General features: G+C 47.2%; 11 non-coding genes across 11 annotated transcripts; 6 read left to right on the forward strand and 5 right to left on the reverse strand.

Annotated features, from left to right (window-relative positions):
* Nucleotides 1-99: 99 nt before the first annotated feature.
* Nucleotides 100-182, forward strand: trnal-cag (transfer RNA leucine (anticodon CAG)). Its single transcript has one exon. It is a non-coding gene; the product is annotated as a tRNA-Leu (tRNA).
* Nucleotides 183-3,475: 3,293 nt separating this feature from the next.
* Nucleotides 3,476-3,548, reverse strand: trnak-cuu (transfer RNA lysine (anticodon CUU)). Its single transcript has one exon. It is a non-coding gene; the product is annotated as a tRNA-Lys (tRNA).
* A 1,173-nt stretch (nt 3,549-4,721) lies between these two features.
* trnal-cag (transfer RNA leucine (anticodon CAG)) lies at nt 4,722-4,804 on the forward strand. Its single transcript has one exon. It is a non-coding gene; the product is annotated as a tRNA-Leu (tRNA).
* A 3,293-nt stretch (nt 4,805-8,097) lies between these two features.
* Nucleotides 8,098-8,170, reverse strand: trnak-cuu (transfer RNA lysine (anticodon CUU)). Its single transcript has one exon. It is a non-coding gene; the product is annotated as a tRNA-Lys (tRNA).
* Nucleotides 8,171-9,344: 1,174 nt separating this feature from the next.
* trnal-cag (transfer RNA leucine (anticodon CAG)) lies at nt 9,345-9,427 on the forward strand. The gene has a single exon. It is a non-coding gene; the product is annotated as a tRNA-Leu (tRNA).
* Nucleotides 9,428-12,716: 3,289 nt separating this feature from the next.
* Nucleotides 12,717-12,789, reverse strand: trnak-cuu (transfer RNA lysine (anticodon CUU)). The gene has a single exon. It is a non-coding gene; the product is annotated as a tRNA-Lys (tRNA).
* A 1,173-nt stretch (nt 12,790-13,962) lies between these two features.
* Nucleotides 13,963-14,045, forward strand: trnal-cag (transfer RNA leucine (anticodon CAG)). Its single transcript has one exon. It is a non-coding gene; the product is annotated as a tRNA-Leu (tRNA).
* Nucleotides 14,046-17,338: 3,293 nt separating this feature from the next.
* Nucleotides 17,339-17,411, reverse strand: trnak-cuu (transfer RNA lysine (anticodon CUU)). Its single transcript has one exon. It is a non-coding gene; the product is annotated as a tRNA-Lys (tRNA).
* A 1,174-nt stretch (nt 17,412-18,585) lies between these two features.
* On the forward strand, nt 18,586-18,668 carry trnal-cag (transfer RNA leucine (anticodon CAG)). Its single transcript has one exon. It is a non-coding gene; the product is annotated as a tRNA-Leu (tRNA).
* A 3,289-nt stretch (nt 18,669-21,957) lies between these two features.
* Nucleotides 21,958-22,030, reverse strand: trnak-cuu (transfer RNA lysine (anticodon CUU)). The gene has a single exon. It is a non-coding gene; the product is annotated as a tRNA-Lys (tRNA).
* A 1,172-nt stretch (nt 22,031-23,202) lies between these two features.
* On the forward strand, nt 23,203-23,285 carry trnal-cag (transfer RNA leucine (anticodon CAG)). The gene has a single exon. It is a non-coding gene; the product is annotated as a tRNA-Leu (tRNA).
* The last annotated feature ends 2,390 nt before the right edge of the window (nt 23,286-25,675 follow it).

Genomic DNA, 25,675 nt, shown 5'->3' on the forward strand with positions numbered 1-25,675 from the left:
ATGCTGGAGTCACACTGTAGTATTAATAACAGTGCGATACTCGAAGAGCGTAGTGGGATCGCGGTGGCTCATCAGACCGCTTTGGGGGAGAGGGCTGGCGTCAGGATGGCCGAGCGGTCTAAGGCGCTGCGTTCAGGTCGCAGTCTCCCCTGGAGGCGTGGGTTCGAATCCCACTCCTGACAAAAAGCTTGCTCCATTCCCTCTCCAGTCGGGTGCACATGGGTGAAGCAGCCTGACGTAGGAGACGTGCACCTATAGGCACGCGCGTGTCCCATACCTCTCCTGATTTAGCTCGTACTCCATAGGATGGAAGCGGCTGCTCTGGCTTTTTCACTCGAATATAATCTGATCGCAACAGAAGGCCGTGCAGCCCAGTGCTGGTTTAAGAATGCCTCGTGTCTTCAGGCCCCTATTCCATCAGGTTACCCCTTTGGAATAGTCGTCCGAAAATGACGGAAAAGGAGAAGCACGTAAGCTCCCACAAACTGCGTTAGCATTAGCGGTTGGAATCTGATGGGAGAAAAGCAACCCGGCTCGCCGTCAAGCAATCCATCCCTGGTCTCCCACGTGACGGGCGGGAATACGCACCACTATACTAACGAGGAGCGCTTGCTTGGCGCTTGAAGACACTTCCTCTTGCGGCTACTACTGTTTCCGGTTTCGCCTTTTATTTTCATTCCTCCCAGAGGAGCGCATGAAAACGTTTCCATCTGCGCCATCCTCACCCCTCCACTGCTATGGTCACTGCTCCTCCTGGTGCACTGCAAACACCTATTCAGTCGGTTCTTTCAGTTTGAATAATTAGATCTTCAAAGGCTGGAAGTAGGGCGCAAGGCATGCCAATGCCAAAAGCGTGGTTGTCTGCTTCCAAGTGTGAAATGTCGCTGGGGGACGCTGAAGACATGACTTCCAAGGCAGCAGGTCCAAGCGATTTAGCGTTTGTACAAGAAGCAGGAAGAGAGAAACGGCACTCCGCCTTTTTCTGGGCAGGCGCACGGCGACACGAGAAGGACGCCGTAGTCGGCAGGATTCGACCCGCCGCGGGGAGAGCCCAATGGCTTTCTAGTCCATCGCCTTAACCGCTCGGCAACAACTACAGGGAGCGCCGCCGCCGCCGTCTTGCGATCATTTAACACGGAGGGCGAGGCGGCGGAGGTAACCTTTTTCAACGTCGCTCTCCGTTTCAAAAAAAAAAAAGGCAAATGACATGCTAGCACTCAGACACCCCTCAGAAGATTGAAGGGTGGCTTAAAGCTGGAATGATTAGGTCTCCCCGCTCCGACACCAAAATGGAACTTCGTTAGGCAGAGAGAAAGCAACATCGGAGGAGCGTGAACAAGACTTTCGAAGCTGCTCCACACGGCACTTTGAATCGCAGACATAGCAGTGTTAGAGGCAGGAATCGCCTTTGCGAACGCGATGAGAAACAGAACGCAAGCTCAGGTCCTGCGGTTTAATAAGCAGGCACGGCTTTCATGCGACTGCACATTTCTTTTCTGGAGCGAGTTGACTTTCAGCTTCAAGAAATTCACACAACTTCCGAAATCCGAAATACAAATCTGGCTCATCGCTGCACAAGAAATGCCGCCGGCTGGCAAGAAAATGACAGCGATGTTTTTCCTTAACGACAAACTTCCGATGGAGAAAAACAACGGCGGTGTGTCGTGGAAATTTAACTATCAAGGAAGCCACAAGAGAGAGTTCTCACCTGAGTAAGGTCTTTATTTCAATATTGCAATATTGGGAGCCCTGTTGCCACTTCGCAAAGTGCAACCGGAGACTCAATTTGTTACAAGCAGTACAGGGTTTTTATAAGACGTTGCGCTGTAAAAAAGCTCAGTGCTTTGTCCCTTCAAAAGCTTCCCCTTTCCCTAAGACAAAACAGATTACAACATAGAACGAGAGAAGAAGCACTAGATTTGTTATTCAAAGCTTATCAGTTACTTTCGGCTAATTCTAACGACCCAGACAGCATATATTGTTTTGGTACATTGTCTTCTAAAGTTACCCAAACAGTGTACTTTGTTGACGCACTGTTTTCTAAAATTCTGCACGTACTGTAGCACAGCAATTACATCCTTGAAATATATTATCTAAAAGCACCAATATATTTTTTTCAAAGCTCTCTACATTTTAAGAATCAATTTACTTATTAGATTTCCACTTCAGGTGCGTGTCTGTCGGCTTGATTCAGTTTAATGCAAGTATTCATTCTCTTTCTGGAACATACAGCTTGCGACAGATGAAATACAATTCTTGGCTTTTCTGGGTGGGTGCAGAAGAAATCCTGCCGGCTGCTTCTGGAAAAGAATTCCAGCCTTTTTTACTCTTTAACCAGAAACTTGCGAATGATACAAAGCAAGCGGGGGGCGTTTCTGTGCAGCTGTTAACTGAACGGCTGCTGGTTCAAGCCCACCCAGGGCTTGTTCCGATTTCAACATCATGCCCCCTAAAGGTAGACTGGATTTCTTTGCGAAACATTCACCCTTTGGACATTTCAGGAAAGGTGCGTGTCGATGCAAGACTTGAAAAGCTTTCCATACAACGAAAAAAATAGTGCTTTTGATTGAAGGAAACGGCAAGAGCAGTTTGAGCAGCTCTGGCCTCTCAAGCGCTTTACAAAGTGATCGGCACCTCGATAGGCAGTTTAGAAGGCTGAGAATGATGCTGGAAGCACAGCGACGTTCTAAAACCAGCGCTTGAAAAGCATCTGCATACATAAAATGTCCATTTCTCAAAAGCTAAATCTGCAGCTTCAGAAGATTGTCAGCTGTATGTTTTCGTTCTTTGTTTCCTTTTTTTACATGACAAGCTTTCGAGAAATGAACTGTCGTTTGTGATGAAGGCTGCATTCGAAATTGTGCATCTAGCTTAGTTCAATGAAATCGGAACGTGCGCCTGTCTCAAACGGATGGCTCTTTGCAGGCACACTACGGAAACCTGCGGGCGCAAGTTGGGAGAAGTGACTCTTGCAGAGTGTCGAGCTTCGAGAACAGGACTCCGCTCAGGAAGATATTGCCACGTGTTGAAGAGTTGCTTTTCGCCATTTCTTTCCCATATTTTTCCAGTGCGGTTCAAAATGTTACGTACGTACGTGTTACCTGCAAAATCACAGTGAAACTGTTATGGCGAAAAGATTCCAAATAGTTATTGTATTAGAATAGCTCTGCAATTTCTTAGCCTTCGTACACGCAGTGTTTAAGGAAAGGCTAGAGTAAATGAAACTGTAAATAGACAGGAGCTCTTATCAGTTTTCATACAAGTTATGATGGCTGCAGCTCCTATCTGCGTCAGAGTGACCGGAGCCAACGGATTGTCTGCGGAACCTTTGATTTATCTCTCGGGTAAAGAGATAGATAAGCCCTTTTCATCTCAGTTTCATCACACCTGTGCATTAAAGTTTAGTGCTCGGTACCATCAAGGTGTAAGAGGGTCAAGGATGAGCACGAAACTTTGTTAATAAGGAGACGGGCACCGCCCAACGTGGGGCTCGAACCCACACCCCTGAGATTAAGAGTCTCATGCTCTACCGACTGAGCTAGCCGGGCGCCAGGGAAGCAAGGGGTTAACGTGTCCCTGTTGACGTCAATTGGACAAGGTATACTTCCTGGCTTTTCATCATGTGGTGACCGGATTCGAGAGTAGCACACCCTGTTCTTTGTTGATTACTGTACCTCAAGCAGCGCAAATGTCAGTAATCATTGAAATGTACGACCTACAATCTCCTCAGCATGCCCGCGTGGACTCCTCTGTGATCATCCTTCTACGTTCTGCTGTAGTTTTCATGCAAGTGAAAACCGTGCTCCAAATAACAACGGCACAGTTGTATCCTGCGGTAAGCATTCTTCTAATTCCATCGTTTTGCTCCAGGGAAAAGGTAGCGCATCATAGTGTTGATATTCCAAGGTCTCAGAGTCCGTATTGGATGGCTTGGATGCAGACATCGCTCAGAGCTCCCAGTATGATTTTCCCGAGTTCAGTTTTGCAGTGTCTTAGTGCTTTCCTGCTTCCAGTGGGTCTTTGAATGCTCTGCTAAGTAGAGACGTGACATAATTACTAATGCGACCGACTGTGCTGGCTGTTCCTGGTTAATAATGATTAATGCGAGAAATCAATATAAACATAACTGCTTCGATTTCGAGGTTCACTTGAAGCATTCGAAGAAACTATCAAAGATCTCAGAACAACCGAAGACACATTTGGTCATCTCCGTATTGGTGAAGATGAAAGAGTCCCGCAAGTGTCAAGCTTGCACAAACACACACGAGAGAGAAACTCAGAACAGAACTTAAGGAAAGGGAGATCCACACTACTTTAATGCACTTTGCTAACCCAATGGAATGCTTATGAACCATGCGTAAGACACATGTAGCAGAGGATGGTTTCGATCCATCGACCTCTGGGTTATGGGCCCAGCACGCTTCCGCTGCGCCACTCTGCTGACGGCCATCCTACGCGTTCCACCTAACTGCTCTTGTATTTCCTACATAAGTGATGAAAGAGTTGAAAGTTTCAGTGACAAACGCAGACGTCACTTTGAGCGCTTGGTGTTTTGTAGCACAAATCATCACACGCTGCTCTACACTGGATTATAAAGGCCGACACATTTTCCAAACATTTTAATGCTGGAGTCACACTGTAGTATTAATAACAGTGCGATACTCGAAGAGCGTAGTGGGATCGCGGTGGCTCATCAGACCGCTTTGGGGGAGAGGGCTGGCGTCAGGATGGCCGAGCGGTCTAAGGCGCTGCGTTCAGGTCGCAGTCTCCCCTGGAGGCGTGGGTTCGAATCCCACTCCTGACAAAAAGCTTGCTCCATTCCCTCTCCAGTCGGGTGCACATGGGTGAAGCAGCCTGACGTAGGAGACGTGCACCTATAGGCACGCGCGTGTCCCATACCTCTCCTGATTTAGCTCGTACTCCATAGGATGGAAGCGGCTGCTCTGGCTTTTTCACTCGAATATAATCTGATCGCAACAGAAGGCCGTGCAGCCCAGTGCTGGTTTAAGAATGCCTCGTGTCTTCAGGCCCCTATTCCATCAGGTTACCCCTTTGGAATAGTCGTCCGAAAATGACGGAAAAGGAGAAGCACGTAAGCTCCCACAAACTGCGTTAGCATTAGCGGTTGGAATCTGATGGGAGAAAAGCAACCCGGCTCGCCGTCAAGCAATCCATCCCTGGTCTCCCACGTGACGGGCGGGAATACACACCACTATACTAACGAGGAGCGCTTGCTTGGCACTTGAAGACACTTCCTCTTGCGGCTACTACTGTTTCCGGTTTCGCCTTTTATTTTCATTCCTCCCAGAGGAGCGCATGAAAACGTTTCCATCTGCGCCATCCTCACCCCTCCACTGCTATGGTCACTGCTCCTCCTGGTGCACTGCAAACACCTATTCAGTCGGTTCTTTCAGTTTGAATAATTAGATCTTCAAAGGCTGGAAGTAGGGCGCAAGGCATGCCAATGCCAAAAGCGTGGTTGTCTGCTTCCAAGTGTGAAATGTCGCTGGGGGACGCTGAAGACATGACTTCCAAGGCAGCAGGTCCAAGCGATTTAGCGTTTGTACAAGAAGCAGGAAGAGAGAAACGGCACTCCGCCTTTTTCTGGGCAGGCGCACGGCGACACGAGAAGGACGCCGTAGTCGGCAGGATTCGACCCGGCGCGGGGAGAGCCCAATGGCTTTCTAGTCCATCGCCTTAACCGCTCGGCCACAACTACAGGGAGCGCCGCCGCCGCCGTCTTGCGATCATTTAACACGGAGGGCGAGGCGGCGGAGGTAACCTTTTTCAACGTCGCTCTCCGTTTCAAAAAAAAAAAAGGCAAATGACATGCTAGCACTCAGACACCCCTCAGAAGATTGAAGGGTGGCTTAAAGCTGGAATGATTAGGTCTCCCCGCTCCGACACCAAAATGGAACTTCGTTAGGCAGAGAGAAAGCAACATCGGAGGAGCGTGAACAAGACTTTCGAAGCTGCTCCACACGGCACTTTGAATCGCAGACATAGCAGTGTTAGAGGCAGGAATCGCCTTTGCGAACGCGATGAGAAACAGAACGCAAGCTCAGGTCCTGCGGTTTAATAAGCAGGCACGGCTTTCATGCGACTGCACATTTCTTTTCTGGAGCGAGTTGACTTTCAGCTTCAAGAAATTCACACAACTTCCGAAATCCGAAATACAAATCTGGCTCATCGCTGCACAAGAAATGCCGCCGGCTGGCAAGAAAATGACAGCGATGTTTTTCCTTAACGACAAACTTCCGATGGAGAAAAACAACGGCGGTGTGTCGTGGAAATTTAACTATCAAGGAAGCCACAAGAGAGAGTTCTCACCTGAGTAAGGTCTTTATTTCAATATTGCAATATTGGGAGCCCTGTTGCCACTTCGCAAAGTGCAACCGGAGACTCAATTTGTTACAAGCAGTACAGGGTTTTTATAAGACGTTGCGCTGTAAAAAAGCTCAGTGCTTTGTCCCTTCAAAAGCTTCCCCTTTCCCTAAGACAAAACAGATTACAACATAGAACGAGAGAAGAAGCACTAGATTTGTTATTCAAAGCTTATCAGTTACTTTCGGCTAATTCTAACGACCCAGACAGCATATATTGTTTTGGTACATTGTCTTCTAAAGTTACCCAAACAGTGTACTTTGTTGACGCACTGTTTTCTAAAATTCTGCACGTACTGTAGCACAGCAATTACATCCTTGAAATATATTATCTAAAAGCACCAATATATTTTTTTCAAAGCTCTCTACATTTTAAGAATCAATTTACTTATTAGATTTCCACTTCAGGTGCGTGTCTGTCGGCTTGATTCAGTTTAATGCAAGTATTCATTCTCTTTCTGGAACATACAGCTTGCGACAGATGAAATACAATTCTTGGCTTTTCTGGGTGGGTGCAGAAGAAATCCTGCCGGCTGCTTCTGGAAAAGAATTCCAGCCTTTTTTACTCTTTAACCAGAAACTTGCGAATGATACAAAGCAAGCGGGGGGCGTTTCTGTGCAGCTGTTAACTGAACGGCTGCTGGTTCAAGCCCACCCAGGGCTTGTTCCGATTTCAACATCATGCCCCCTAAAGGTAGACTGGATTTCTTTGCGAAACATTCACCCTTTGGACATTTCAGGAAAGGTGCGTGTCGATGCAAGACTTGAAAAGCTTTCCATACAACGAAAAAAATAGTGCTTTTGATTGAAGGAAACGGCAAGAGCAGTTTGAGCAGCTCTGGCCTCTCAAGCGCTTTACAAAGTGATCGGCACCTCGATAGGCAGTTTAGAAGGCTGAGAATGATGCTGGAAGCACAGCGACGTTCTAAAACCAGCGCTTGAAAAGCATCTGCATACATAAAATGTCCATTTCTCAAAAGCTAAATCTGCAGCTTCAGAAGATTGTCAGCTGTATGTTTTCGTTCTTTGTTTCCTTTTTTTACATGACAAGCTTTCGAGAAATGAACTGTCGTTTGTGATGAAGGCTGCATTCGAAATTGTGCATCTAGCTTAGTTCAATGAAATCGGAACGTGCGCCTGTCTCAAACGGATGGCTCTTTGCAGGCACACTACGGAAACCTGCGGGCGCAAGTTGGGAGAAGTGACTCTTGCAGAGTGTCGAGCTTCGAGAACAGGACTCCGCTCAGGAAGATATTGCCACGTGTTGAAGAGTTGCTTTTCGCCATTTCTTTCCCATATTTTTCCAGTGCGGTTCAAAATGTTACGTACGTACGTGTTACCTGCAAAATCACAGTGAAACTGTTATGGCGAAAAGATTCCAAATAGTTATTGTATTAGAATAGCTCTGCAATTTCTTAGCCTTCGTACACGCAGTGTTTAAGGAAAGGCTAGAGTAAATGAAACTGTAAATAGACAGGAGCTCTTATCAGTTTTCATACAAGTTATGATGGCTGCAGCTCCTATCTGCGTCAGAGTGACCGGAGCCAACGGATTGTCTGCGGAACCTTTGATTTATCTCTCGGGCAAAGAGCTAGATAAGCCCTTTTCATCTCAGTTTCATCACACCTGTGCATTAAAGTTTAGTGCTCGGTACCATCAAGGTGTAAGAGGGTCAAGGATGAGCACGAAACTTTGTTAATAAGGAGACGGGCACCGCCCAACGTGGGGCTCGAACCCACGACCCTGAGATTAAGAGTCTCATGCTCTACCGACTGAGCTAGCCGGGCGCCGGGGAAGCAAGGGGTTTACGTGTCCCTGTTGACGTCAATTGGACAAGGTATACTTCCTGGCTTTTCATCATGTGGTGACCGGATTCGAGAGTAGCACACCCTGTTCTTTGTTGATTACTGTACCTCAAGCAGCGCAAATGTCAGTAATCATTGAAATGTACGACCTACAATCTCCTCAGCATGCCCGCGTGGACTCCTCTGTGATCATCCTTCTACGTTCTGCTGTAGTTTTCATGCAAGTGAAAACCGTGCTCCAAATAACAACGGCACAGTTGTATCCTGCGGTAAGCATTCTTCTAATTCCATCGTTTTGCTCCAGGGAAAAGGTAGCGCATCATAGTGTTGATATTCCAAGGTCTCAGAGTCCGTATTGGATGGCTTGGATGCAGACATCGCTCAGAGCTCCCAGTATGATTTTCCCGAGTTCAGTTTTGCAGTGTCTTAGTGCTTTCCTGCTTCCAGTGGGTCTTTGAATGCTCTGCTAAGTAGAGACGTGACATAATTACTAATGCGACCGACTGTGCTGGCTGTTCCTGGTTAATAATGATTAATGCGAGAAATCAATATAAACATAACTGCTTCGATTTCGAGGTTCACTTGAAGCATTCGAAGAAACTATCAAAGATCTCAGAACAACCGAAGACACATTTGGTCATCTCCGTATTGGTGAAGATGAAAGAGTCCCGCAAGTGTCAAGCTTGCACAAACACACACGAGAGAGAAACTCAGAACAGAACTTAAGGAAAGGGAGATCCACACTACTTTAATGCACTTTGCTAACCCAATGGAATGCTTATGAACCATGCGTAAGACACATGTAGCAGAGGATGGTTTCGATCCATCGACCTCTGGGTTATGGGCCCAGCACGCTTCCGCTGCGCCACTCTGCTGACGGCCATCCTACGCGTTCCACCTAACTGCTCTTTGTATTTCCTACATAAGTGATGAAAGAGTTGAAAGTTTCAGTGACAAACGCAGACGTCACTTTGAGCGCTTGGTGTTTTGTAGCACAAATCATCACACGCTGCTCTACACTGGATTATAAAGGCCGACACATTTTCCAAACATTTTAATGCTGGAGTCACACTGTAGTATTAATAACAGTGCGATACTCGAAGAGCGTAGTGGGATCGCGGTGGCTCATCAGACCGCTTTGGGGGAGAGGGCTGGCGTCAGGATGGCCGAGCGGTCTAAGGCGCTGCGTTCAGGTCGCAGTCTGCCCTGGAGGCGTGGGTTCGAATCCCACTCCTGACAAAAAGCTTGCTCCATTCCCTCTCCAGTCGGGTGCACATGGGTGAAGCAGCCTGCCGTAGGAGACGTGCACCTATAGGCACGCGCGTGTCCCATACCTCTCCTGATTTAGCTCGTACTCCATAGGATGGAAGCGGCTGCTCTGGCTTTTTCACTCGAATATAATCTGATCGCAACAGAAGGCCGTGCAGCCCAGTGCTGGTTTAAGAATGCCTCGTGTCTTCAGGCCCCTATTCCATCAGGTTACCCCTTTGGAATAGTCGTCCGAAAATGACGGAAAAGGAGAAGCACGTAAGCTCCCACAAACTGCGTTAGCATTAGCGGTTGGAATCTGATGGGAGAAAAGCAACCCGGCTCGCCGTCAAGCAATCCATCCCTGGTCTCCCACGTGACGGGCGGGAATACGCACCACTATACTAACGAGGAGCGCTTGCTTGGCGCTTGAAGACACTTCCTCTTGCGGCTACTACTGTTTCCGGTTTCGCCTTTTATTTTCATTCCTCCCAGAGGAGCGCATGAAAACGTTTCCATCTGCGCCATCCTCACCCCTCCACTGCTATGGTCACTGCTCCTCCTGGTGCACTGCAAACACCTATTCAGTCGGTTCTTTCAGTTTGAATAGTTAGATCTTCAAAGGCTGGAAGTAGGGCGCAAGGCATGCCAATGCCAAAAGCGTGGTTGTCTGCTTCCAAGTGTGAAATGTCGCTGGGGGACGCTGAAGACATGACTTCCAAGGCAGCAGGTCCAAGCGATTTAGCGTTTGTACAAGAATCAGGAAGAGAGAAACGGCACTCCGCCTTTTTCTGGGCTGGCGCACGGCGACACGAGAAGGAAGCCGTAGTCGGCAGGATTCGACCCGGCGCGGGGAGAGCCCAATGGCTTTCTAGTCCATCGCCTTAACCGCTCGGCCACAACTACAGGGAGCGCCGCCGCCGCCGTCTTGCGATCATTTAACACGGAGGGCGAGGCGGCGGAGGTAACCTTTTTCAACGTCGCTCTCCGTTTCAAAAAAAAGGCAAATGACATGCTAGCACTCAGACACCCCTCAGAAGATTGAAGGGTGGCTTAAAGCTGGAATGATTAGGTCTCCCCGCTCCGACACCAAAATGGAACTTCGTTAGGCAGAGAGAAAGCAACATCGGAGGAGCGTGAACAAGACTTTAGAAGCTGCTCCACACGGCACTTTGAATCGCAGACATAGCAGTGTTAGAGGCAGGAATCGCCTTTGCGAACGCGATGAGAAACAGAACGCAAGCTCAGGTCCTGCGGTTTAATAAGCAGGCACGGCTTTCATGCGACTGCACATTTCTTTTCTGGAGCGAGTTGACTTTCAGCTTCAAGAAATTCACACAACTTCCGAAATCCGAAATACAAATCTGGCTCATCGCTGCACAAGAAATGCCGCCGGCTGGCAAGAAAATGACAGCGATGTTTTTCCTTAACGACAAACTTCCGATGGAGAAAAACAACGGCGGTGTGTCGTGGAAATTTAACTATCAAGGAAGCCACAAGAGAGAGTTCTCACCTGAGTAAGGTCTTTATTTCAATATTGCAATATTGGGAGCCCTGTTGCCACTTCGCAAAGTGCAACCGGAGACTCAATTTGTTACAAGCAGTACAGGGTTTTTATAAGACGTTGCGCTGTAAAAAAGCTCAGTGCTTTGTCCCTTCAAAAGCTTCCCCTTTCCCTAAGACAAAACAGATTACAACATAGAACGAGAGAAGAAGCACTAGATTTGTTATTCAAAGCTTATCAGTTACTTTCGGCTAATTCTAACGACCCAGACAGCATATATTGTTTTGGTACATTGTCTTCTAAAGTTACCCAAACAGTGTACTTTGTTGACGCACTGTTTTCTAAAATTCTGCACGTACTGTAGCACAGCAATTACATCCTTGAAATATATTATCTAAAAGCACCAATATATTTTTTTCAAAGCTCTCTACATTTTAAGAATCAATTTACTTATTAGATTTCCACTTCAGGTGCGTGTCTGTCGGCTTGATTCAGTTTAATGCAAGTATTCATTCTCTTTCTGGAACATACAGCTTGCGACAGATGAAATACAATTCTTGGCTTTTCTGGGTGGGTGCAGAAGAAATCCTGCCGGCTGCTTCTGGAAAAGAATTCCAGCCTTTTTTACTCTTTAACCAGAAACTTGCGAATGATACAAAGCAAGCGGGGGGCGTTTCTGTGCAGCTGTTAACTGAACGGCTGCTGGTTCAAGCCCACCCAGGGCTTGTTCCGATTTCAACATCATGCCCCCTAAAGGTAGACTGGATTTCTTTGCGAAACATTCACCCTTTGGACATTTCAGGAAAGGTGCGTGTCGATGCAAGACTTGAAAAGCTTTCCATACAACGAAAAAAATAGTGCTTTTGATTGAAGGAAACGGCAAGAGCAGTTTGAGCAGCTCTGGCCTCTCAAGCGCTTTACAAAGTGATCGGCACCTCGATAGGCAGTTTAGAAGGCTGAGAATGATGCTGGAAGCACAGCGACGTTCTAAAACCAGCGCTTGAAAAGCATCTGCATACATAAAATGTCCATTTCTCAAAAGCTAAATCTGCAGCTTCAGAAGATTGTCAGCTGTATGTTTTCGTTCTTTGTTTCCTTTTTTTACATGACAAGCTTTCGAGAAATGAACTGTCGTTTGTGATGAAGGCTGCATTCGAAATTGTGCATCTAGCTTAGTTCAATGAAATCGGAACGTGCGCCTGTCTCAAACGGATGGCTCTTTGCAGGCACACTACAGAAACCTGCGGGCGCAAGTTGGGAGAAGTGACTCTTGCAGAGTGTCGAGCTTCGAGAACAGGACTCCGCTCAGGAAGATATTGCCACGTGTTGAAGAGTTGCTTTTCGCCATTTCTTTCCCATATTTTTCCAGTGCGGTTCAAAATGTTACGTACGTACGTGTTACCTGCAAAATCACAGTGAAACTGTTATGGCGAAAAGATTCCAAATAGTTATTGTATTAGAATAGCTCTGCAATTTCTTAGCCTTCGTACACGCAGTGTTTAAGGAAAGGCTAGAGTAAATGAAACTGTAAATAGACAGGAGCTCTTATCAGTTTTCATACAAGTTATGATGGCTGCAGCTCCTATCTGCGTCAGAGTGACCGGAGCCAACGGATTGTCTGCGGAACCTTTGATTTATCTCTCGGGCAAAGAGCTAGATAAGCCCTTTTCATCTCAGTTTCATCACACCTGTGCATTAAAGTTTAGTGCTCGGTACCATCAAGGTGTAAGAGGGTCAAGGATGAGCACGAAACTTTGTTAATAAGGAGACGGGCACCGCCCAACGTGGGGCTCGAACCCACGACCCTGAGATTAAGAGTCTCATGCTCTACCGACTGAGCTAGCCGGGCGCCAGGGAAGCAAGGGGTTAACGTGTCCCTGTTGACGTCAATTGGACAAGGTATACTTCCTGGCTTTTCATCATGTGGTGACCGGATTCGAGAGTAGCACACCCTGTTCTTTGTTGATTACTGTACCTCAAGCAGCGCAAATGTCAGTAATCATTGAAATGTACGACCTACAATCTCCTCAGCATGCCCGCGTGGACTCCTCTGTGATCATCCTTCTACGTTCTGCTGTAGTTTTCATGCAAGTGAAAACCGTGCTCCAAATAACAACGGCACAGTTGTATCCTGCGGTAAGCATTCTTCTAATTCCATCGTTTTGCTCCAGGGAAAAGGTAGCGCATCATAGTGTTGATATTCCAAGGTCTCAGAGTCCGTATTGGATGGCTTGGATGCAGACATCGCTCAGAGCTCCCAGTATGATTTTCCCGAGTTCAGTTTTGCAGTGTCTTAGTGCTTTCCTGCTTCCAGTGGGTCTTTGAATGCTCTGCTAAGTAGAGACGTGACATAATTACTAATGCGACCGACTGTGCTGGCTGTTCCTGGTTAATAATGATTAATGCGAGAAATCAATATAAACATAACTGCTTCGATTTCGAGGTTCACTTGAAGCATTCGAAGAAACTATCAAAGATCTCAGAACAACCGAAGACACATTTGGTCATCTCCGTATTGGTGAAGATGAAAGAGTCCCGCAAGTGTCAAGCTTGCACAAACACACACGAGAGAGAAACTCAGAACAGAACTTAAGGAAAGGGAGATCCACACTACTTTAATGCACTTTGCTAACCCGATGGAATGCTTATGAACCATGCGTAAGACACATGTAGCAGAGGATGGTTTCGATCCATCGACCTCTGGGTTATGGGCCCAGCACGCTTCCGCTGCGCCACTCTGCTGACGGCCATCCTACGCGTTCCACCTAACTGCTCTTGTATTTCCTACATAAGTGATGAAAGAGTTGAAAGTTTCAGTGACAAACGCAGACGTCACTTTGAGCGCTTGGTGTTTTGTAGCACAAATCATCACACGCTGCTCTACACTGGATTATAAAGGCCGACACATTTTCCAAACATTTTAATGCTGGAGTCACACTGTAGTATTAATAACAGTGCGATACTCGAAGAGCGTAGTGGGATCGCGGTGGCTCATCAGACCGCTTTGGGGGAGAGGGCTGGCGTCAGGATGGCCGAGCGGTCTAAGGCGCTGCGTTCAGGTCGCAGTCTCCCCTGGAGGCGTGGGTTCGAATCCCACTCCTGACAAAAAGCTTGCTCCATTCCCTCTCCAGTCGGGTGCACATGGGTGAAGCAGCCTGACGTAGGAGACGTGCACCTATAGGCACGCGCGTGTCCCATACCTCTCCTGATTTAGCTCGTACTCCATAGGATGGAAGCGGCTGCTCTGGCTTTTTCACTCGAATATAATCTGATCGCAACAGAAGGCCGTGCAGCCCAGTGCTGGTTTAAGAATGCCTCGTGTCTTCAGGCCCCTATTCCATCAGGTTACCCCTTTGGAATAGTCGTCCGAAAATGACGGAAAAGGAGAAGCACGTAAGCTCCCACAAACTGCGTTAGCATTAGCGGTTGGAATCTGATGGGAGAAAAGCAACCCGGCTCGCCGTCAAGCAATCCATCCCTGGTCTCCCACGTGACGGGCGGGAATACACACCACTATACTAACGAGGAGCGCTTGCTTGGCACTTGAAGACACTTCCTCTTGCGGCTACTACTGTTTCCGGTTTCGCCTTTTATTTTCATTCCTCCCAGAGGAGCGCATGAAAACGTTTCCATCTGCGCCATCCTCACCCCTCCACTGCTATGGTCACTGCTCCTCCTGGTGCACTGCAAACACCTATTCAGTCGGTTCTTTCAGTTTGAATAATTAGATCTTCAAAGGCTGGAAGTAGGGCGCAAGGCATGCCAATGCCAAAAGCGTGGTTGTCTGCTTCCAAGTGTGAAATGTCGCTGGGGGACGCTGAAGACATGACTTCCAAGGCAGCAGGTCCAAGCGATTTAGCGTTTGTACAAGAAGCAGGAAGAGAGAAACGGCACTCCGCCTTTTTCTGGGCAGGCGCACGGCGACACGAGAAGGACGCCGTAGTCGGCAGGATTCGACCCGGCGCGGGGAGAGCCCAATGGCTTTCTAGTCCATCGCCTTAACCGCTCGGCCACAACTACAGGGAGCGCCGCCGCCGCCGTCTTGCGATCATTTAACACGGAGGGCGAGGCGGCGGAGGTAACCTTTTTCAACGTCGCTCTCCGTTTCAAAAAAAAAAAAGGCAAATGACATGCTAGCACTCAGACACCCCTCAGAAGATTGAAGGGTGGCTTAAAGCTGGAATGATTAGGTCTCCCCGCTCCGACACCAAAATGGAACTTCGTTAGGCAGAGAGAAAGCAACATCGGAGGAGCGTGAACAAGACTTTCGAAGCTGCTCCACACGGCACTTTGAATCGCAGACATAGCAGTGTTAGAGGCAGGAATCGCCTTTGCGAACGCGATGAGAAACAGAACGCAAGCTCAGGTCCTGCGGTTTAATAAGCAGGCACGGCTTTCATGCGACTGCACATTTCTTTTCTGGAGCGAGTTGACTTTCAGCTTCAAGAAATTCACACAACTTCCGAAATCCGAAATACAAATCTGGCTCATCGCTGCACAAGAAATGCCGCCGGCTGGCAAGAAAATGACAGCGATGTTTTTCCTTAACGACAAACTTCCGATGGAGAAAAACAACGGCGGTGTGTCGTGGAAATTTAACTATCAAGGAAGCCACAAGAGAGAGTTCTCACCTGAGTAAGGTCTTTATTTCAATATTGCAATATTGGGAGCCCTGTTGCCACTTCGCAAAGTGCAACCGGAGACTCAATTTGTTACAAGCAGTACAGGGTTTTTATAAGACGTTGCGCTGTAAAAAAGCTCAGTGCTTTGTCCCTTCAAAAGCTTCCCCTTTCCCTAAGACAAAACAGATTACAACATAGAACGAGAGAAGAAGCACTAGATTTGTTATTCAAAGCTTATCAGTTACTTTCGGCTAATTCTAACGACCCAGACAGCATATATTGTTTTGGTACATTGTCTTCTAAAGTTACCCAAACAGTGTACTTTGTTGACGCACTGTTTTCTAAAATTCTGCACGTACTGTAGCACAGCAATTACATCCTTGAAATATATTATCTAAAAGCACCAATATATTTTTTTCAAAGCTCTCTACATTTTAAGAATCAATTTACTTATTAGATTTCCACTTCAGGTGCGTGTCTGTCGGCTTGATTCAGTTTAATGCAAGTATTCATTCTCTTTCTGGAACATACAGCTTGCGACAGATGAAATACAATTCTTGGCTTTTCTGGGTGGGTGCAGAAGAAATCCTGCCGGCTGCTTCTGGAAAAGAATTCCAGCCTTTTTTACTCTTTAACCAGAAACTTGCGAATGATACAAAGCAAGCGGGGGGCGTTTCTGTGCAGCTGTTAACTGAACGGCTGCTGGTTCAAGCCCACCCAGGGCTTGTTCCGATTTCAACATCATGCCCCCTAAAGGTAGACTGGATTTCTTTGCGAAACATTCACCCTTTGGACATTTCAGGAAAGGTGCGTGTCGATGCAAGACTTGAAAAGCTTTCCATACAACGAAAAAAATAGTGCTTTTGATTGAAGGAAACGGCAAGAGCAGTTTGAGCAGCTCTGGCCTCTCAAGCGCTTTACAAAGTGATCGGCACCTCGATAGGCAGTTTAGAAGGCTGAGAATGATGCTGGAAGCACAGCGACGTTCTAAAACCAGCGCTTGAAAAGCATCTGCATACATAAAATGTCCATTTCTCAAAAGCTAAATCTGCAGCTTCAGAAGATTGTCAGCTGTATGTTTTCGTTCTTTGTTTCCTTTTTTTACATGACAAGCTTTCGAGAAATGAACTGTCGTTTGTGATGAAGGCTGCATTCGAAATTGTGCATCTAGCTTAGTTCAATGAAATCGGAACGTGCGCCTGTCTCAAACGGATGGCTCTTTGCAGGCACACTACGGAAACCTGCGGGCGCAAGTTGGGAGAAGTGACTCTTGCAGAGTGTCGAGCTTCGAGAACAGGACTCCGCTCAGGAAGATATTGCCACGTGTTGAAGAGTTGCTTTTCGCCATTTCTTTCCCATATTTTTCCAGTGCGGTTCAAAATGTTACGTACGTACGTGTTACCTGCAAAATCACAGTGAAACTGTTATGGCGAAAAGATTCCAAATAGTTATTGTATTAGAATAGCTCTGCAATTTCTTAGCCTTCGTACACGCAGTGTTTAAGGAAAGGCTAGAGTAAATGAAACTGTAAATAGACAGGAGCTCTTATCAGTTTTCATACAAGTTATGATGGCTGCAGCTCCTATCTGCGTCAGAGTGACCGGAGCCAACGGATTGTCTGCGGAACCTTTGATTTATCTCTCGGGCAAAGAGCTAGATAAGCCCTTTTCATCTCAGTTTCATCACACCTGTGCATTAAAGTTTAGTGCTCGGTACCATCAAGGTGTAAGAGGGTCAAGGATGAGCACGAAACTTTGTTAATAAGGAGACGGGCACCGCCCAACGTGGGGCTCGAACCCACGACCCTGAGATTAAGAGTCTCATGCTCTACCGACTGAGCTAGCCGGGCGCCGGGGAAGCAAGGGGTTTACGTGTCCCTGTTGACGTCAATTGGACAAGGTATACTTCCTGGCTTTTCATCATGTGGTGACCGGATTCGAGAGTAGCACACCCTGTTCTTTGTTGATTACTGTACCTCAAGCAGCGCAAATGTCAGTAATCATTGAAATGTACGACCTACAATCTCCTCAGCATGCCCGCGTGGACTCCTCTGTGATCATCCTTCTACGTTCTGCTGTAGTTTTCATGCAAGTGAAAACCGTGCTCCAAATAACAACGGCACAGTTGTATCCTGCGGTAAGCATTCTTCTAATTCCATCGTTTTGCTCCAGGGAAAAGGTAGCGCATCATAGTGTTGATATTCCAAGGTCTCAGAGTCCGTATTGGATGGCTTGGATGCAGACATCGCTCAGAGCTCCCAGTATGATTTTCCCGAGTTCAGTTTTGCAGTGTCTTAGTGCTTTCCTGCTTCCAGTGGGTCTTTGAATGCTCTGCTAAGTAGAGACGTGACATAATTACTAATGCGACCGACTGTGCTGGCTGTTCCTGGTTAATAATGATTAATGCGAGAAATCAATATAAACATAACTGCTTCGATTTCGAGGTTCACTTGAAGCATTCGAAGAAACTATCAAAGATCTCAGAACAACCGAAGACACATTTGGTCATCTCCGTATTGGTGAAGATGAAAGAGTCCCGCAAGTGTCAAGCTTGCACAAACACACACGAGAGAGAAACTCAGAACAGAACTTAAGGAAAGGGAGATCCACACTACTTTAATGCACTTTGCTAACCCAATGGAATGCTTATGAACCATGCGTAAGACACATGTAGCAGAGGATGGTTTCGATCCATCGACCTCTGGGTTATGGGCCCAGCACGCTTCCGCTGCGCCACTCTGCTGACGGCCATCCTACGCGTTCCACCTAACTGCTCTTTGTATTTCCTACATAAGTGATGAAAGAGTTGAAAGTTTCAGTGACAAACGCAGACGTCACTTTGAGCGCTTGGTGTTTTGTAGCACAAATCATCACACGCTGCTCTACACTGGATTATAAAGGCCGACACATTTTCCAAACATTTTAATGCTGGAGTCACACTGTAGTATTAATAACAGTGCGATACTCGAAGAGCGTAGTGGGATCGCGGTGGCTCATCAGACCGCTTTGGGGGAGAGGGCTGGCGTCAGGATGGCCGAGCGGTCTAAGGCGCTGCGTTCAGGTCGCAGTCTGCCCTGGAGGCGTGGGTTCGAATCCCACTCCTGACAAAAAGCTTGCTCCATTCCCTCTCCAGTCGGGTGCACATGGGTGAAGCAGCCTGACGTAGGAGACGTGCACCTATAGGCACGCGCGTGTCCCATACCTCTCCTGATTTAGCTCGTACTCCATAGGATGGAAGCGGCTGCTCTGGCTTTTTCACTCGAATATAATCTGATCGCAACAGAAGGCCGTGCAGCCCAGTGCTGGTTTAAGAATGCCTCGTGTCTTCAGGCCCCTATTCCATCAGGTTACCCCTTTGGAATAGTCGTCCGAAAATGACGGAAAAGGAGAAGCACGTAAGCTCCCACAAACTGCGTTAGCATTAGCGGTTGGAATCTGATGGGAGAAAAGCAACCCGGCTCGCCGTCAAGCAATCCATCCCTGGTCTCCCACGTGACGGGCGGGAATACGCACCACTATACTAACGAGGAGCGCTTGCTTGGCGCTTGAAGACACTTCCTCTTGCGGCTACTACTGTTTCCGGTTTCGCCTTTTATTTTCATTCCTCCCAGAGGAGCGCATGAAAACGTTTCCATCTGCGCCATCCTCACCCCTCCACTGCTATGGTCACTGCTCCTCCTGGTGCACTGCAAACACCTATTCAGTCGGTTCTTTCAGTTTGAATAGTTAGATCTTCAAAGGCTGGAAGTAGGGCGCAAGGCATGCCAATGCCAAAAGCGTGGTTGTCTGCTTCCAAGTGTGAAATGTCGCTGGGGGACGCTGAAGACATGACTTCCAAGGCAGCAGGTCCAAGCGATTTAGCGTTTGTACAAGAATCAGGAAGAGAGAAACGGCACTCCGCCTTTTTCTGGGCTGGCGCACGGCGACACGAGAAGGAAGCCGTAGTCGGCAGGATTCGACCCGGCGCGGGGAGAGCCCAATGGCTTTCTAGTCCATCGCCTTAACCGCTCGGCCACAACTACAGGGAGCGCCGCCGCCGCCGTCTTGCGATCATTTAACACGGAGGGCGAGGCGGCGGAGGTAACCTTTTTCAACGTCGCTCTCCGTTTCAAAAAAAAGGCAAATGACATGCTAGCACTCAGACACCCCTCAGAAGATTGAAGGGTGGCTTAAAGCTGGAATGATTAGGTCTCCCCGCTCCGACACCAAAATGGAACTTCGTTAGGCAGAGAGAAAGCAACATCGGAGGAGCGTGAACAAGACTTTAGAAGCTGCTCCACACGGCACTTTGAATCGCAGACATAGCAGTGTTAGAGGCAGGAATCGCCTTTGCGAACGCGATGAGAAACAGAACGCAAGCTCAGGTCCTGCGGTTTAATAAGCAGGCACGGCTTTCATGCGACTGCACATTTCTTTTCTGGAGCGAGTTGACTTTCAGCTTCAAGAAATTCACACAACTTCCGAAATCCGAAATACAAATCTGGCTCATCGCTGCACAAGAAATGCCGCCGGCTGGCAAGAAAATGACAGCGATGTTTTTCCTTAACGACAAACTTCCGATGGAGAAAAACAACGGCGGTGTGTCGTGGAAATTTAACTATCAAGGAAGCCACAAGAGAGAGTTCTCACCTGAGTAAGGTCTTTATTTCAATATTGCAATATTGGGAGCCCTGTTGCCACTTCGCAAAGTGCAACCGGAGACTCAATTTGTTACAAGCAGTACAGGGTTTTTATAAGACGTTGCGCTGTAAAAAAGCTCAGTGCTTTGTCCCTTCAAAAGCTTCCCCTTTCCCTAAGACAAAACAGATTACAACATAGAACGAGAGAAGAAGCACTAGATTTGTTATTCAAAGCTTATCAGTTACTTTCGGCTAATTCTAACGACCCAGACAGCATATATTGTTTTGGTACATTGTCTTCTAAAGTTACCCAAACAGTGTACTTTGTTGACGCACTGTTTTCTAAAATTCTGCACGTACTGTAGCACAGCAATTACATCCTTGAAATATATTATCTAAAAGCACCAATATATTTTTTTCAAAGCTCTCTACATTTTAAGAATCAATTTACTTATTAGATTTCCACTTCAGGTGCGTGTCTGTCGGCTTGATTCAGTTTAATGCAAGTATTCATTCTCTTTCTGGAACATACAGCTTGCGACAGATGAAATACAATTCTTGGCTTTTCTGGGTGGGTGCAGAAGAAATCCTGCCGGCTGCTTCTGGAAAAGAATTCCAGCCTTTTTTACTCTTTAACCAGAAACTTGCGAATGATACAAAGCAAGCGGGGGGCGTTTCTGTGCAGCTGTTAACTGAACGGCTGCTGGTTCAAGCCCACCCAGGGCTTGTTCCGATTTCAACATCATGCCCCCTAAAGGTAGACTGGATTTCTTTGCGAAACATTCACCCTTTGGACATTTCAGGAAAGGTGCGTGTCGATGCAAGACTTGAAAAGCTTTCCATACAACGAAAAAAATAGTGCTTTTGATTGAAGGAAACGGCAAGAGCAGTTTGAGCAGCTCTGGCCTCTCAAGCGCTTTACAAAGTGATCGGCACCTCGATAGGCAGTTTAGAAGGCTGAGAATGATGCTGGAAGCACAGCGACGTTCTAAAACCAGCGCTTGAAAAGCATCTGCATACATAAAATGTCCATTTCTCAAAAGCTAAATCTGCAGCTTCAGAAGATTGTCAGCTGTATGTTTTCGTTCTTTGTTTCCTTTTTTTACATGACAAGCTTTCGAGAAATGAACTGTCGTTTGTGATGAAGGCTGCATTCGAAATTGTGCATCTAGCTTAGTTCAATGAAATCGGAACGTGCGCCTGTCTCAAACGGATGGCTCTTTGCAGGCACACTACAGAAACCTGCGGGCGCAAGTTGGGAGAAGTGACTCTTGCAGAGTGTCGAGCTTCGAGAACAGGACTCCGCTCAGGAAGATATTGCCACGTGTTGAAGAGTTGCTTTTCGCCATTTCTTTCCCATATTTTTCCAGTGCGGTTCAAAATGTTACGTACGTACGTGTTACCTGCAAAATCACAGTGAAACTGTTATGGCGAAAAGATTCCAAATAGTTATTGTATTAGAATAGCTCTGCAATTTCTTAGCCTTCGTACACGCAGTGTTTAAGGAAAGGCTAGAGTAAATGAAACTGTAAATAGACAGGAGCTCTTATCAGTTTTCATACAAGTTATGATGGCTGCAGCTCCTATCTGCGTCAGAGTGACCGGAGCCAACGGATTGTCTGCGGAACCTTTGATTTATCTCTCGGGCAAAGAGCTAGATAAGCCCTTTTCATCTCAGTTTCATCACACCTGTGCATTAAAGTTTAGTGCTCGGTACCATCAAGGTGTAAGAGGGTCAAGGATGAGCACGAAACTTTGTTAATAAGGAGACGGGCACCGCCCAACGTGGGGCTCGAACCCACGACCCTGAGATTAAGAGTCTCATGCTCTACCGACTGAGCTAGCCGGGCGCCAGGGAAGCAAGGGGTTAACGTGTCCCTGTTGACGTCAATTGGACAAGGTATACTTCCTGGCTTTTCATCATGTGGTGACCGGATTCGAGAGTAGCACACCCTGTTCTTTGTTGATTACTGTACCTCAAGCAGCGCAAATGTCAGTAATCATTGAAATGTACGACCTACAATCTCCTCAGCATGCCCGCGTGGACTCCTCTGTGATCATCCTTCTACGTTCTGCTGTAGTTTTCATGCAAGTGAAAACCGTGCTCCAAATAACAACGGCACAGTTGTATCCTGCGGTAAGCATTCTTCTAATTCCATCGTTTTGCTCCAGGGAAAAGGTAGCGCATCATAGTGTTGATATTCCAAGGTCTCAGAGTCCGTATTGGATGGCTTGGATGCAGACATCGCTCAGAGCTCCCAGTATGATTTTCCCGAGTTCAGTTTTGCAGTGTCTTAGTGCTTTCCTGCTTCCAGTGGGTCTTTGAATGCTCTGCTAAGTAGAGACGTGACATAATTACTAATGCGACCGACTGTGCTGGCTGTTCCTGGTTAATAATGATTAATGCGAGAAATCAATATAAACATAACTGCTTCGATTTCGAGGTTCACTTGAAGCATTCGAAGAAACTATCAAAGATCTCAGAACAACCGAAGACACATTTGGTCATCTCCGTATTGGTGAAGATGAAAGAGTCCCGCAAGTGTCAAGCTTGCACAAACACACACGAGAGAGAAACTCAGAACAGAACTTAAGGAAAGGGAGATCCACACTACTTTAATGCACTTTGCTAACCCGATGGAATGCTTATGAACCATGCGTAAGACACATGTAGCAGAGGATGGTTTCGATCCATCGACCTCTGGGTTATGGGCCCAGCACGCTTCCGCTGCGCCACTCTGCTGACGGCCATCCTACGCGTTCCACCTAACTGCTCTTTGTATTTCCTACATAAGTGATGAAAGTTGAAAGTTTCAGTGACAAACGCAGACGTCACTTTGAGCGCTTGGTGTTTTGTAGCACAAATCATCACACGCTGCTCTACACTGGATTATAAAGGCCGACACATTTTCCAAACATTTTAATGCTGGAGTCACACTGTAGTATTAATAACAGTGCGATACTCGAAGAGCGTAGTGGGATCGCGGTGGCTCATCAGACCGCTTTGGGGGAGAGGACTGGCGTCAGGATGGCCGAGCGGTCTAAGGCGCTGCGTTCAGGTCGCAGTCTCCCCTGGAGGCGTGGGTTCGAATCCCACTCCTGACAAAAAGCTTGCTCCATTCCCTCTCCAGTCGGGTGCACATGGGTGAAGCAGCCTGATGTAGGAGACGTGCACCTATAGGCACGCGCGTGTCCCATACCTCTCCTGATTTAGCTCGTACTCCATAGGATGGAAGCGGCTGCTCTGGCTTTTTCACTCGAATATAATCTGATCGCAACAGAAGGCCGTGCAGCCCAGTGCTGGTTTAAGAATGCCTCGTGTCTTCAGGCCCCTATTCCATCAGGTTACCCCTTTGGAATAGTCGTCCGAAAATGACGGAAAAGGAGAAGCACGTAAGCTCCCACAAACTGCGTTAGCATTAGCGGTTGGAATCTGATGGGAGAAAAGCAACCCGGCTCGCCGTCAAGCAATCCATCCCTGGTCTCCCACGTGACGGGCGGGAATACGCACCACTATACTAACGAGGAGCGCTTGCTTGGCGCTTGAAGACACTTCCTCTTGCGGCTACTACTGTTTCCGGTTTCGCCTTTTATTTTCATTCCTCCCAGAGGAGCGCATGAAAACGTTTCCATCTGCGCCATCCTCACCCCTCCACTGCTATGGTCACTGCTCCTCCTGGTGCACTGCAAACACCTATTCAGTCGGTTCTTTCAGTTTGAATAGTTAGATCTTCAAAGGCTGGAAGTAGGGCGCAAGGCATGCCAATGCCAAAAGCGTGGTTGTCTGCTTCCAAGTGTGAAATGTCGCTGGGGGACGCTGAAGACATGACTTCCAAGGCAGCAGGTCCAAGCGATTTAGCGTTTGTACAAGAAGCAGGAAGAGAGAAACGGCACTCCGCCTTTTTCTGGGCTGGCGCACGGCGACACGAGAAGGAAGCCGTAGTCGGCAGGATTCGACCCGGCGCGGGGAGAGCCCAATGGCTTTCTAGTCCATCGCCTTAACCGCTCGGCCACAACTACAGGGAGCGCCGCCGCCGCCGTCTTGCGATCATTTAACACGGAGGGCGAGGCGGCGGAGGTAACCTTTTTCAACGTCGCTCTCCGTTTCAAAAAAAAGGCAAATGACATGCTAGCACTCAGACACCCCTCAGAAGATTGAAGGGTGGCTTAAAGCTGGAATGATTAGGTCTCCCCGCTCCGACACCAAAATGGAACTTCGTTAGGCAGAGAGAAAGCAACATCGGAGGAGCGTGAACAAGACTTTAGAAGCTGCTCCACACGGCACTTTGAATCGCAGACATAGCAGTGTTAGAGGCAGGAATCGCCTTTGCGAACGCGATGAGAAACAGAACGCAAGCTCAGGTCCTGCGGTTTAATAAGCAGGCACGGCTTTCATGCGACTGCACATTTCTTTTCTGGAGCGAGTTGACTTTCAGCTTCAAGAAATTCACACAACTTCCGAAATCCGAAATACAAATCTGGCTCATCGCTGCACAAGAAATGCCGCCGGCTGGCAAGAAAATGACAGCGATGTTTTTCCTTAACGACAAACTTCCGATGGAGAAAAACAACGGCGGTGTGTCGTGGAAATTTAACTATCAAGGAAGCCACAAGAGAGAGTTCTCACCTGAGTAAGGTCTTTATTTCAATATTGCAATATTGGGAGCCCTGTTGCCACTTCGCAAAGTGCAACCGGAGACTCAATTTGTTACAAGCAGTACAGGGTTTTTATAAGACGTTGCGCTGTAAAAAAGCTCAGTGCTTTGTCCCTTCAAAAGCTTCCCCTTTCCCTAAGACAAAACAGATTACAACATAGAACGAGAGAAGAAGCACTAGATTTGTTATTCAAAGCTTATCAGTTACTTTCGGCTAATTCTAACGACCCAGACAGCATATATTGTTTTGGTACATTGTCTTCTAAAGTTACCCAAACAGTGTACTTTGTTGACGCACTGTTTTCTAAAATTCTGCACGTACTGTAGCACAGCAATTACATCCTTGAAATATATTATCTAAAAGCACCAATATATTTTTTTCAAAGCTCTCTACATTTTAAGAATCAATTTACTTATTAGATTTCCACTTCAGGTGCGTGTCTGTCGGCTTGATTCAGTTTAATGCAAGTATTCATTCTCTTTCTGGAACATACAGCTTGCGACAGATGAAATACAATTCTTGGCTTTTCTGGGTGGGTGCAGAAGAAATCCTGCCGGCTGCTTCTGGAAAAGAATTCCAGCCTTTTTTACTCTTTAACCAGAAACTTGCGAATGATACAAAGCAAGCGGGGGGCGTTTCTGTGCAGCTGTTAACTGAACGGCTGCTGGTTCAAGCCCACCCAGGGCTTGTTCCGATTTCAACATCATGCCCCCTAAAGGTAGACTGGATTTCTTTGCGAAACATTCACCCTTTGGACATTTCAGGAAAGGTGCGTGTCGATGCAAGACTTGAAAAGCTTTCCATACAACGAAAAAAATAGTGCTTTTGATTGAAGGAAA

The sequence above is a fragment of the Atractosteus spatula genome, chromosome 25 (genome assembly GCF_055471065.1).
Source record: "Atractosteus spatula isolate fAtrSpa1 chromosome 25, fAtrSpa1.hap1, whole genome shotgun sequence".
NCBI classification, from domain to species: Eukaryota; Metazoa; Chordata; class Actinopteri; order Semionotiformes; family Lepisosteidae; genus Atractosteus; species Atractosteus spatula.